This window comes from Echeneis naucrates, chromosome 2 (genome assembly GCF_900963305.1).
Source record: "Echeneis naucrates chromosome 2, fEcheNa1.1, whole genome shotgun sequence".
Classification (NCBI taxonomy): Eukaryota; Metazoa; Chordata; class Actinopteri; order Carangiformes; family Echeneidae; genus Echeneis; species Echeneis naucrates.
This window is the reverse complement of record NC_042512.1, coordinates 9,349,427-9,362,853: the sequence shown is the minus strand read 5'-3', so window position 1 is coordinate 9,362,853 and position 13,427 is coordinate 9,349,427. Positions and strand designations below refer to the sequence as shown.

Here is a 13,427-nt window from a genome sequence, read left to right as displayed (position 1 = left end):
ATTGTAAAAATATTCCCCAACATGTAAATGTGTTTGGCACTTTGTAATTTAGTTTTGCACTTACCGGCCACCGTATCAAACAGAGCAGGAACACTAAAGTAAGGGGCGGGGGGTGAAAACGACAGGAGGGTTAAAGAGCAGATTCTCTCTGAGGGGACGGATGTTGCCACAATACACAGTGTGTGTGCCATCACATGTGGAAGATGTGTGCAGACTGAAGCCTTGGTCTGCCACCAGCTCAGAGGGGCTGCACTTCTACTGACCACCAGGGGGCTCCACTGGTTGTTTCACAAAGTCACAGTGTGTTGGAGTCTATCAGGGTATTTTCCAAGCAGCACTGTGTTTCTAACATCTGGATGTTGGTAAAAAGTTACTCTGCATTGGCCGGGAATCGAACCCGGGCCTCCCGCGTGGCAGGCGAGAATTCTACCACTGAACCACCAATGCTTATTTTATGAGTTTCACCATGACTTCATGAATCTCCAGTCATCAGCAGCCTTCAACACTTGCTGCATGTTCAGAAGTACTTCCTGCGCTTTATAACGTGGCAGCTTATGCCACGTTATAAAATGCTATGTTATAACCACCAATGCTTATTTAAGACAGATCCAACAAAGTATTTAAATGAACTGAGAGCTCAGACCAGCAGAGAGAGCACACACACACACACACACACACACACACACACACACACACACACACACACACACACACACACACAGTGGATGAGGTGCGCAACTTCGCTCAGATTCAAAAAATGAGTTAGCAGGAAAATAAGCATTTTAATAAGTAGAAGGTGGAACAAACCAACAGATTTGGTTTTAGTTCAATTTAACGCCACTTATTTGTCTAATAACAGCTGATTTGTGTTTCACTTCATTCGTTCGCGAGACAATGTGAGCTTCTTTGTGCGCATGCGCCATTCCGTCTGACTCTTTGACGCTTCCGTCTTTGATCTCCAGTGACGTCACACAGCCTCATCGAGGTGAGTAAACAGTTGTTGATGTTGTCAGCGAAACATTCATTCATCCTCAGAGTCATCTGCTTCTACCGATCTCCATTTTCATTTCCAACCACTCAGAGAGACAAGAACACAACAGACACACTCTGACTAACCAAACCATTCCAGGAACAATCAGGATGATTCTGGCTCAGGGTGTGACAGGTCCGGGGTTCAAATCCCAGATGAGCCCTTTGTCAGCTGTTGTAAGAAGTGAAAAAGCCTCCTAAATGTGGAGGGAGGCCGACTCTGTCAGAGAGCAGTGTGCATTCTAGCTTCCTTTAGCTGTCAGCCTCTGATCATCAACTCTTCAGCTTCTATGACTTCAACAATTCCTTCTGAATGCAGTCTGAGGCAGTGATTGTGAAACTTTCATTCAGACAGAGATCCCACATTCAGAAGAAAACAGCCGCACACAAACAAAGTCATCATGAACAGCCTACATGGAGCCTAAATGAAAAGAAGCAGGAACTAAAGTGTGAAAATAATGATGAACAAAGTGTCACACAGAGAGGCTGCAGCCTGGTGTGGACTATAACGTCAGAAAATGGATCAGTCTGTGACACGGAGCACTAAAGTTGGAAGCCTGAGTTCAGCTTCAGCTTCTTTCATGTTCTCCCTGTGAAAGAAAGAAGGTGAACATGAGCTTGATATGAGAACACAGCAGTGTGCATCATGGTGCTCATGTTCATATAGAAAGAAGGAGGAAAAGCAGCAGCTCTGGTTTGCTGTTTCACTCCCTTTCCCTCCCCGCTATGAGCTGTCACTCACCCACAGCACATACTGTAGACTGGTTCACAGTCAGACTCATGATTCATGACTCATTGGTTCAGAGTGGAACTCATGAGTCCCAGTTCAGCAGCAGCACATTCACACACTGAGCTGAGTCTGCTGCACACTGACTGTATGATAATCACAATATCAATCAATTAATAAATAATCCAATCAAATAATCAATCACTCAATCAGTCAATCATGCAATTGTTTAAACTTTATTTATAGAGAACTTTTCAAAGTTACACATTACAAAATAAGAAGAATCCACTAAGATACAGAGACATTCGGATCAAAACAGGATGTTATTTTTGTCTCCCAAAAATAATTGAGTCAATGAAATAAAAATTGTCCTTCAGAAGTTAAACTGCTGCAGTGTCCTCCGAGTTCTGCCTTTCAGCATCACGTTATTCATTGACATTTTTTTTGCCACATGTGGATGAAAATAAGAACTATTGTAATTAAGAAAGAAATTGAAAAAATTGGCTTCATTTTTATGTAGGGAAGAAAGGGCCAATTTAAATCAGTGCTGACTAACAGTCATGTGTTTTACAAGAAAATATTTTATCTTTTATACAAAATGCTTGTAGAATTGTCCCCAAAGCAGCCCAAAACATTGTGAATATAAACTGTGTGAAATTAAAAAGTCATTTTCAAATGAGTGAAAATCAATTTTAAAAAGTTTAAATGTTTCAAACCTGAAGAGGATTTTCCCTCATAAATATAAAGCTGTCTGCAGGTCAGAGTCACCACAACTGTAACATCATATGAATCTGAGAGCAGAAATAAAACATGAGTCTGACCTCAGAGTCTCCAGTCTGCAGTGAGGACTCTTCAGAAAACCACACAGATCCTTCAGTCCTGAAACCTGCAGGTCGCTCCAACTGACAACTGAAATGTGGATAAAAATAAGAGTTATTTGAAAATTTTAGAGTCCCTCCTATGGGAAGACTAAGTGCCAAGTAAAAAGGAAAATAATTTTTTGGAAATATGGCGGCCTCTGATAGATTACCTGCCTTGGGATATAATTGTAACGATTCAGAGGTGAAAGGGCATATTGGATTAGACGGTCCCAGACCAAATCAATTGATGCTGAGGGAGGTTATTTATTGTGTCAGGCCACATATTATTTCATCTGGTGATATGTTGCTGTTTTTTTCTTTTTTAAGTGTTGAGGTTTTTGTGTGCCACAGTTTTTTCTGTTCCATATTTCTTAACTCTTATTATAATTTTCTATTTCAGTTAATTTTTACTTTCGCCCCCCTGACATAGACCACTGTTTATCGGTGAATGTTTACATGTTTTGGTGTAACGTAAGTTCAGAAATTAAAATAAAGTCTAATTATTAAAAAAAATATTCAAGATCAGAAAAATTCTTTTCAAAAAACATATTTACATTTTATGAAGGGAAGAAAGGGCCAATTCAAAAGTTTAATCTGTGCCGACTGACAGTGACATGTTTCACAACAAAATGACATCTTTTATCGAGTAATGCTTCTAGAAATGTCCCCAAAGCAGCCCAAAGGGTCCAGAAGAAGCTGAACCTAAACCCCAGGTGGAGTTTGGAGGAGCTGGCTGAGAGGAGAGGAGGACTTGAGGAGTCTCTGGGATCATGGTGGACTGGACTCTGTTCTCAGACCAGTTCTGATTCCTCTGTCAGTCTCTGCTGGATGAAGCTCTCCTCTCCACCTCCCAGGAACATGGTCCAGAGTCTGGACAAGCTGCTGCTGCAACATCTGGATCATCAGGAAGCAGCTGATCCTCCATCAACACACCTTCCTCTTCACTTCCACCTGTGGAGAGAAGAAGAGAGCAGATCCATCAGTGTTTCCTGACTCTGTCCATCAGCTGTCAGTCAGTGATGCAGATCCAGCATAAAGACCTGCAGGGACTTCAGTCCTGTTCAGTCCAGATGTGCAGCAGCTGCTTCCTCTCAGCTCATGTTAACGTGTTGGAGTGAACACACTGAGCTGGAAACTCACAGACCTCAAGTCTGCTGACTCAGCACATTTCTCTGAGTCCACAGTGGAGATAAAGAGCTGAGTCACTTTACTGATGATTTACTGAAGGTCCATTTAAACTGAGAGACTCAGACAGACAGACAGACAGACAGACAGACAGACAGGATTCTGGTCTGCAGAAAGACCAGATGGTGACAGTGTGATGAAAGAAGATCAGTGATGTGCAGCTTTCTGTCAGACTGATCTCAGAGCTGTGACAGATGAACCTGATCAGAGAACAAACAGTCTCAGCTCAGATCTGACAGTTTGATGGACGAGGACCAGAATCTGAACATCTCTGAGTTCTTCAGCTGGAATCTGCTTCATTTTATGGTCACATGATCACATGATCATGACTCTGACTGATCTGATTGGCTGACTGTTTTCTCTCTGTCTTTCTGTCTAATTCTGAAATCTGTTTCTGTTCTCCTCTCACAGCTTCACTGAGGATTTTGAATGTTCACAGGAAAAACTCAGTCTTTGCTCTGATACTGGTACTCTGATACGACTGATATATTTAAACAATATTACTGAACCATGAACTGAGTCTAACTCTACTACTACTCTATCGTGCGAAAAATACGGTATTTTTTAAAACCATTTAACAGTTTAAATGTTAAAAACCTGAAGAGGATTTTCCCTCATAAATATAAACCTGTCTGCAGGTCAGAGTCACCACAACTGTAACATCATATTAATGTGAGAACAGAAATAAAACATGAGTCTGACCTCAGAGTCTCCAGTCTACAGTGAGGACTCTTCAGAAAACCACACAGATCCTTCAGTCCTGAATCCTGCAGGCTGTTCTCACTCAGGTCCAGTTCTCTGAGATTGGAGGGGTTGGACTTCAGAGCTGAGACCAGAGAAGAACAGATGATCTCTGACAAACTGGAGCCTATCAACCTGAGTAAAGAATAAAAGATGTGACTTTCGGAGACAAAGTTCCTGCTTAAAAGTGTTTTGTCATCTGTTCAGAGAGAATTATGTTTTAGTGAAGGGACTCATGTGGTAGCTGATTTTATTTCCAAGGTTTGGGAAATGTGGCAAAAAAAAAATGTTGATAATTTTGTTTAAAATGTACCATTATGACTTGAGTAAAGGACAATAATGTATTTGTTTGTTTATATTCAAATACATGAAAGTTGATGTTGTTACAGCTGCCACTATATGAATAAATGCTTTTCTTATAAACCCATGTGGGTTGGACATTTTTATGAAATAACACAAATAAATTAATGAAATGAACCACAAACTAAAATCTGCATATGAACAAAAAAATATTCATCAATATATGACATCCCCTTTCATATATACAACATTGATTGATAAACTGTGTGAAATTTCAATGTCATTTTTAAATGAATAAAAATCTGTTTTCTAAAAGTAAGTTTCAAACCATTTAATAGTTTAAATGTTAAAAACCTGAAGAGGATTTTCCCTCATAAATATAAACCTGTCTGCAGGTCAGAGTCACCACAACTGTAACATCATATTAATCTGAGAGCAGAAATAAAACATGAGTCTGACCTCAGAGTCTCCAGTCTGCAGTGAGGACTCTCCAGAAAACCACACAGATCCTTCAGTCCTGAATCCTGCAGGTCGTTGTGACTCAGGTCCAGTTCTCTGAGATGGGAGGGGTTGGACTTCAGAGATGAGACCAGAAAAGAACAGCTGATCTCTGACAAACTGCAGTTCTCCAACCTGAGTAAAGAATAAAAGATGTGACTTTAGGAGACAAAGTTCCTGCTTGAAAGCGTTCAATGTTTCATCATTTGTTCAGAGCGAATTATGTTTCAGTGAAGGGACTCATGTGGTAGCTGATTTTATTTGCCACGTGTGGGAAAAGTGGCAAAAAAAAGGAAAAAAATGTTGATCATATTGTTTAAAATGTACCATTATGACTTGAGTAAAGGACAATAAAGATTGATTGATAAACTGTGTGCAATTAAAATGTCTTTTCAAAATAATATAAATCTGTTTTCTAAAAGTTACTTTCTAACCATTTAAAAGCTTAAATGTTAAAAACCTGAAGAGGATTTTCCCTCATAAATATAAACCTGTCTGCAGGTCAGAGTCACCACAACTGTAACATCATATTAATCTGAGAACAGAAATAAAACATGAGTCTGACCTCAGAGTCTCCAGTCTACAGTGAGGACGCTTCAGAAAACCACACAGATCCTTCAGTCCTAAACCCTGCAGGTCATTGTTGTGACTCAGGTCCAGTTCTCTGAGATGGGAGGGGTTGGACTTCAGAGCTGAGCCCAGAGAAGAACAGCTGATCTCTGACAAAGTGCAGCCCCACAACCTGAGTAAAGAATAAAAGATGTGACTTTAGGAGACAAAGTTCCTGCTTGAAAGTGTTCACAAGTTCTCTCATAGTTGAAGTGTACCTGTGATGAAAATTACAGACCTCTCTCATCTTTCTAAGTAGGAGAACTTGCACAATCAGTGCCTGACTAAAAATACTTTTTTGCCACATTGTACATGAGTGATTTATCTGATATTTTCATTTATAAATGATGTTGTGATATTACAGATATTATAAACAAACTGTTCCTAAAGCAGAGAGATAAACGGTCTCTGGATGTTTGGAGGAAGCCAAAATGAAGAACCTACTGTCTTAATAAGAACACTTACAGTGTGGAAGCTTACATTAAGAATAAGTGAACTAAAAGACAAAGATCATTATGGACAGTTGTGTTCAGGAACACTTCCATTAGTCCCAGAAACAGGGAGCTTTAATGCCACACCTGAGGAAGACCGGATTTGTTCACGATGCAAACTGGATGAAGTAGAAAGTCAGATCCATTTTTTGTTTTGTTGTTCTGCATACGAGCACCTCAGAGGTGTTTTTGTTGGCAAAATGGTTTGTATTTATGTTTATTTCTTTAATTTGGATGATTCTGAGAAACATGAGTTCCTTTTTTGCAAAGAGACTCATGTGGTAGCTGATTTTATTTCCAAGGCGGAGGACACACAGCTAAATGTTTTGTTTGGCTATTTGTTGTGTTTAAAATATGATGTGACATTATTACTTGAGAAAAGGATAATAATGTATCTGTGTATGTTTATATGCAGATATGAGTTTATGGTGTTACAACAGCCACTGTATGATTAAATACATGTCTTATAAACACATGTGGGTTGGACATTTTTATGAAATGTAATGGTAATTTCAGTTCCTTACATTTGATCTACTTGGGATACCCCACTTCCCTTTTCCTCACCAGGATGTCAGATCCTTTGGGGCAGACCAGAGGGTGTGAAAACACACCTTTGGTTTGGGGGCGTTCCTCCAGTATAAATGTTTAGCTCTCCCCATTTCTGGTGTCTTTCTTCATTTTTACAACTTGTGTGTTACACAACAGAAATGACACACAAATGTGTCTACAGTAGCGGACGAACAATGATCAGTGGAACTCCTCTAATGGGCTGTTGTCACAAGGAGCTTTGTGAACACTCCTACAGAGGTTAAATACCTGGGTCCAACTCCACTGTCTGTCAGACTAGTGAGGACTGATGAACTGATGAAGCCCCTGAGATAAGAGGCCAAACATCTTCTTAGACAAACCTAAGTGCATTTGCTTTTGATTCGACATGCAAATAAATATTACATAACTATAAATATAGAACATGATAAACAGTGTGAAATTAAAATGTCATTTTCAAATGAATAAAAATCTGTTTTCCAAAGGGACCGTATTTTGTGGACCATAAGGCGCATGATAAAACATATAAAGTGAAGCACAATACGCACCGGTTTTACAAAAAGTGGTGGAGGTCAGCGTACTGCGTTCTGTTCTCTGATTGGTTTATCGTTGCCAGCAATAGCTAACACCTGAAGTGAGTGTGATGTTGGAACAACGTTGTCTCTCAACATTTGATTGTAACTGGATTATGATATAGATTTGAAAATTGGGTTTACATTAAAAACCTAATGCTGGCTTGACGTCTAATTATAGTAAGGTAACATTGACTAAATATTTGATGATGGTTGCTTGCCAGCACTACATAATTAGTTATCTCACGTTGTCTGAAGTACAGTACATCCCATATCCAACCAAGGACCAATGGTAACACAACGTCCCTGTGTCAGCTGGGAATGCGCCGACAATCCATCAAGCAGAGCGGCTTCGTCAAACTAAAACCTTTTGACAGACTTTTGAGCGAAGTGTACCACATAAAATTGGTTCAAGATCGGTAAGCACAACAAGAATTCATACATAAGGCAAACCAGATTAGATGGCGTACTGCTGATTTTTGACAAAATGTAAGGATTTTAAGTGCGCCTTATCGTGCAAAAAATACGTTATTTTCAAACCATTTAACAGTTTAAATGTTAAAAACCCGAAGAGGATTTTCCCTCATAAATATAAACCTGTCTGCAGGTCAGAATCACCACAACTGTAACATCATATTAATCTGAGAGCAGAAATAAAACATGAGTCTGACCTCAGAGTCTCCAGTCTACAGTGAGGACTCTTCAGAAAACCACACAGATCCTTCAGTCCTGAATCCTTCAGGTTGTTCACACTCAGATCCAGTTCTCTGAGATGGGAGGGGTTGGACTTCAGAGCTGAGACCAGAGAAGAACAGCTGATCTCTGACAAACTGCAGTTCTCCAACCTGAGTAAAGAATAATAGATGTGACTTTAGGAGACAAAGTTCCTGCTTGAAAGTGTTCAATGTTTCATCATCTGTTCAGAGCTGAAGGTTTAGAAAGCAGAAGTTTAGAAAATGAAAGTCAAACAGCTGAACCAACAGGAAGCAGCTTCACAACAGTCAACTACAAACAGTGACAAGATTTAATGAGAAAATTAAACAACACTGTAAAGAACCTGAACTGACTCAAACTGTCAACATTGTGATTTGAACACATCAGAAATAACCAAACAGCAGAGTCAGCCAAACTTTATTTCTATCTCTGATTCTGCCACATATGAACTCCTGTATAACAATCTGAGCTCTGGCAGGTAAGTCCACTCTAAAACCAGTCAAACAGTCTACAAACAAGCTGCAGAAGTTCTAGACAGAAAATAACTAACTAACTCATCATTAATGATATATTTGAAGAAACATCAACAGTTGAATGTGGAAATCATACTTAAAAATTCTGAATCTACTCTGATCGATGTTGTGTACTCGTAGAGTAAATCCAAGCACTGGCTGTTATAAATGCAGCAATTGTCACAATTACAGCCACAATAATCGCAAACGACAGATTAAATTCTAACAGAATTTATTCCCAGCAATAATTATTCAAAATAACATCACTCTGGATAAATGGCTGTTACAGTTTGATTATCCAATGACACACATCAGCTACTAAACTATAACAGGTAACACACATGTAATAAGAAAGGGTTAGTAATATGGATAGCCTAAGTGATAGTGATAGCTATAGCAGTAACAATGGTAACATCATGCGCAGCAACACTAATAAATAGCATTAGCAATGATAATAACAATAGCACAGCAACAGCAACCTTGATCGCACCAGTCTATCTATGGATCTTGAGGGTGTGTGTGCGTGTGTATGTGCGTGTGGGGAGCAGAGAGGATGAGCGTGTGAGCGTGTGTGTGTGTGTGTGTGTGTGTGTGTGTGTGTGTGTGTGTGTGTGTGTGTGTGTGTGTGTGTGTGTCAGACGATGCTTCTGCTGTCTGGGGATTCTGTGAATATTCTCTTTGTAATACTCAGCATCATAGAGCTATTGGTTATCTTACAGCAGTACACAGATTGACCTCAGTGTTGGCTCTTCATGGTGATTTGGGTTGGGAGCCCTCGAGTATCAGACATAAGAGACAAATGTTCCAGCTGTGGAACAGATCTGTGAAGCTGCCTGATCATAGAATTACTAAAAAGATATTTCATTCTGACACTTTGCATCACCATCCCTGGGCCAGTGAGCTGAAATTAATATTCTATATGAGTGATTTCTCTGATATTTTCATTCATAAATGATGTGATATTACAGATATTATAAACAAACTGTTCCTAAAGCACAGAGATAAACGGTCTCTGGATGTTTGGAGGAAGCCAAAATGAAGAACCTACTGTCTTAATAAGAACACTGACAGTGTGGAACCTTACATTAAGAATAAGTTAACTAAAAGACAAAGATCATTATGGACAGTTGTGTTCAGGAACACTTCCATTAGTCCCAGAAACAGGGAGCTTTAATGCCACACCTGAGGAAGACCGGATTTGTTCACTATGCAAACTGGATGAAGTAGAAAGTCAGATCCATTTTTTGTTTTGTTGTTCTGCGTATGAGCACCTCAGAGGTATTTTTGTTGGCAACATGGTTTATATTTATATTGATTTCTTTGATTTGGATGATTCTGAGAAACATCAGTTCCTTTTTTGCAAAGAGACTCATGTGGTAGCTGATTTTATTTCCAAGGCGGAGGACACACAGCTAAATGTTTTGTTTGGTTATTTGTTGTGTTTAAAATACTATGTAACATTATGACTTCCAAAAATGATAATAATGTATTTATGTATGTTTATATACAGCTATGAGTTTATGTTGTTACAACAGCCACAGTATGATTAAATACATGACATTTTTATATAATGACACACAAATAAATAACTGAATGAAATGAACCCCACACTAAAATCTGCATATTAACATAGAAATATTCATTAATGGACAATGTCCCCTTTCAGAAATACAACACTGATTGATAATTGTGTCCAATTCCAATGTCATTTTCAAATAGTAAAACCTGAAGAGGATTTTCCCTCATAAATATAAACCTGTCTGCAGGTCAGAGTCACCACAACTGTAACATCATATGAATCTGAGAGCAGAAATAAAACATCAGTCTGACCTCAGAGTCTCCAGTCTGCAGTGAGGACTCTTCATAAAACCAAACAGATCCTTCAGGTCTGAATCCTTCAGGTTGTTCCAACTCAGGTCCAGTTTTCTGAGATGGGAGGGGTTGGACTTCAGAGCTGAGACTAGAGAAGAACAGCTGATCTCTGACAATCTGGAGTTGTTCAACCTGAGTAAAGAATAATAATATTTCATCACCATCCCTGGGCCAGTGAGCTGAAATTAATATTCTATACGAGTGATTTATCTGATATTTTCATTCATAAATGATGTTGTGATATTACAGATATTATAAACAAACTGTTGCTAAAGCAGAGAGATAAACGGTCTCTGGATGTTTGGAGGAAGCCAAAATGAAGAACCTACTGTTGTATAAAGAACTCTGTTATGACCTTTGATCATTTATATTTATTGCTGTTTGCTCTCCTTGTTCTCAGGGTGGAGTGCACTCTGTGTGTGTGTCCCATTTCCTGTTCAGGTGTAGAGGTGGAATTGGCTGGTTCTACTCTTTAAAAGGGAAGTTCTCCTGTACTGGGGTGACTCCTCCTCCTCCTGCTCCTGCTTCCAGCTCTGGATCATGCTGGGCTGTGCTGCATTGTGATTTGGGTTAAACAATTTTTGTTTTTTGTTTTGATTTTTACATGTGTAGTTTTGTTTTACTTGTTTATGTTACATACATGTTACAAATAGCAGCCTTAGTAGCTGTCATAGCTTTAGGGGAAGGAATGTGTTTTTGTCAATCTATTTCATCGTCAGAGAGGTAGGGTTGTTTTTTTTATTTATTTTTCTTCAGGTTATATTTTTCAAACCTTACTTGACTATGATTAAAACTCAGATAAACAACAACAGAACAAAAAGCATAAAAAAACCCCCCAAAAACTGGCAAGTTAACAAATGAGTGGCAACTGTGAACTGGTGGAAGGAAAAAGCTACTGACACAAACAGTGAGGAGACCAACAGAGAGGAGTGAGAATGAGGGGAACAAAGAAAATCTGTCCAGGTTCATTCAACTCTGCCTGCTAATCAAAGAAATGTTGGGAAAATAAGAAAGCAGTAACACGAGGAAGAGAACCAGCTGGATTCACTGGAGGTTTGGAAACCCATGGCCTGAGGAGTGGTGATGATCCCAGGAGTACCAAGGAGGAAAAAGGTGCCTGTATACTGGGACTCCATACCTGCCTGGAGGAGCCCCACAACAGAGCTAACACAGTCCATCACTGTCCCCTCAACCATTTAACACACTGATGGGTGTGTGTGTCCCATTTTCTGTTCAGGTGTAGAGGTGTGAATGGCTGGTTCTCCTCTTTAAAAGGGAAGTTCTCCTGTACTGAAGTGACTCCTCCTCCTTCCTGCTCCCTGCTCTGGATCATGCTAGCTTGTGCTGTATTTTGTTTTGGGTTAAACAACTGTTCTTTCTTTTTGTTTTGGAATTTGTTTTCATGAACCTTTTCTCCTGTTTCATTATTAGGGAGGTAAACTTGCAGTTTTTCTTTTTTTGTCAGGCCTCAACAACACCAGAACAACACAACAGCTGAACCACAAACACACTGATTAAACTAAAGACAGATTTATACAAACACAGTATAGTGATGCATTGATTCTGCTCTGTGTTCAACCAGGTTCATTCATCCACAGAGCATCATATCAGCAGTCCACTCAACCTCTGGTGTCTTTGAACATTTTCCTGAATGAGAACTCCATCATCACAACTGTGACAGATGCCAAAAGCAGCAGAAAGGTTGTTGTTTTTTTCTGATTTTACCTGAACATTCATAAAAAAGAAAAAAAAAATAAAACTTGATTGCTGACCTGAGAGCTTCCAGTTCACACTGTGGCCTTTTCAGTGTATCAGACAGCAGCTTCACTCCTGAATCCTGCAGGTTGTTGTTACTCAGGTCCAGATCTCTCAGACTAGAGGACTGGGAGCTGAGGACTGAGGACAGAGCTTCACAGCTTCTGTCTGAGAGGTTACAGCCACTCAGTCTGAAGAGGAATCACAGAAAAATCGATTTCCACACTCGATATTTAAGGAACATATTAGTAATTAATAGAAAACAGTTACACATGAACCTGAGTCTGTTCAGTTGACAATAGGAACTGTGAAGTTGAGCAGAGAGCAGCTGCACTCCTGAATCCTGCAGGTTGTTGTTACTCAGGTCCAGATCTCTCAGACTAGAGGACTGGGAGCTGAGGACTGAGGACAGAGCTTCACAGCTTCTGTCTGAGAGGTTACAGCTACTCAATCTGAGGAGGAATTAACATAAAATGAAAAAAAAAAAAAGCGCACTCGGTATTACAGGAATATCACGTTAAATATTAATACAGTTATAAACTAACCTGAGTCCTTTCAGCTCACAGTGTGGACTCTTCAGTCCAACAGACAGCAGCTTCACTCCTGAATGCTGCAGGTTGTTGTTACTCAGGTCCAGATCTCTCAGACTAGAGGACTGGGAGCTGAGGACTGAGGACAGAGCTTCACAGCTTCTGTCTGAGAGGTTACAGCCACTCAGTCTGAAGAAATCAGAAAAACAAGAGAAAACAATCACAAAAATGTGTTGTTAATCTTTAGCTAATAAAAATATCTTTAGTTGATCTGGATGGATTTATTTGCACATACAGAGCTTTGTTGGAGGCTTTGACCACTGGCAGCAGCCTCAGAAGAGCCTCCTCTGAAGCAGAGTATTTCTTCAGGTCAAACACGTCCAGATCTTTTTCTGATGACAGTAAGATGAAGACCAGAGCTGACCATTGAGCAGGAGACAGTTTATCTGTGGAGAGACGTCCTGATCTCAGGGACTGTTGGATCTC

At 39.6% G+C, this 13,427-nt stretch overlaps 1 non-coding gene across 1 annotated transcript; it reads right to left on the bottom strand.

Annotated features, from left to right (window-relative positions):
- Positions 1-376: 376 nt before the first annotated feature.
- On the bottom strand, positions 377-447 carry trnag-gcc (transfer RNA glycine (anticodon GCC)). Its single transcript has one exon. It is a non-coding gene; the product is annotated as a tRNA-Gly (tRNA).
- Positions 448-13,427: the final 12,980 nt, after the last annotated feature.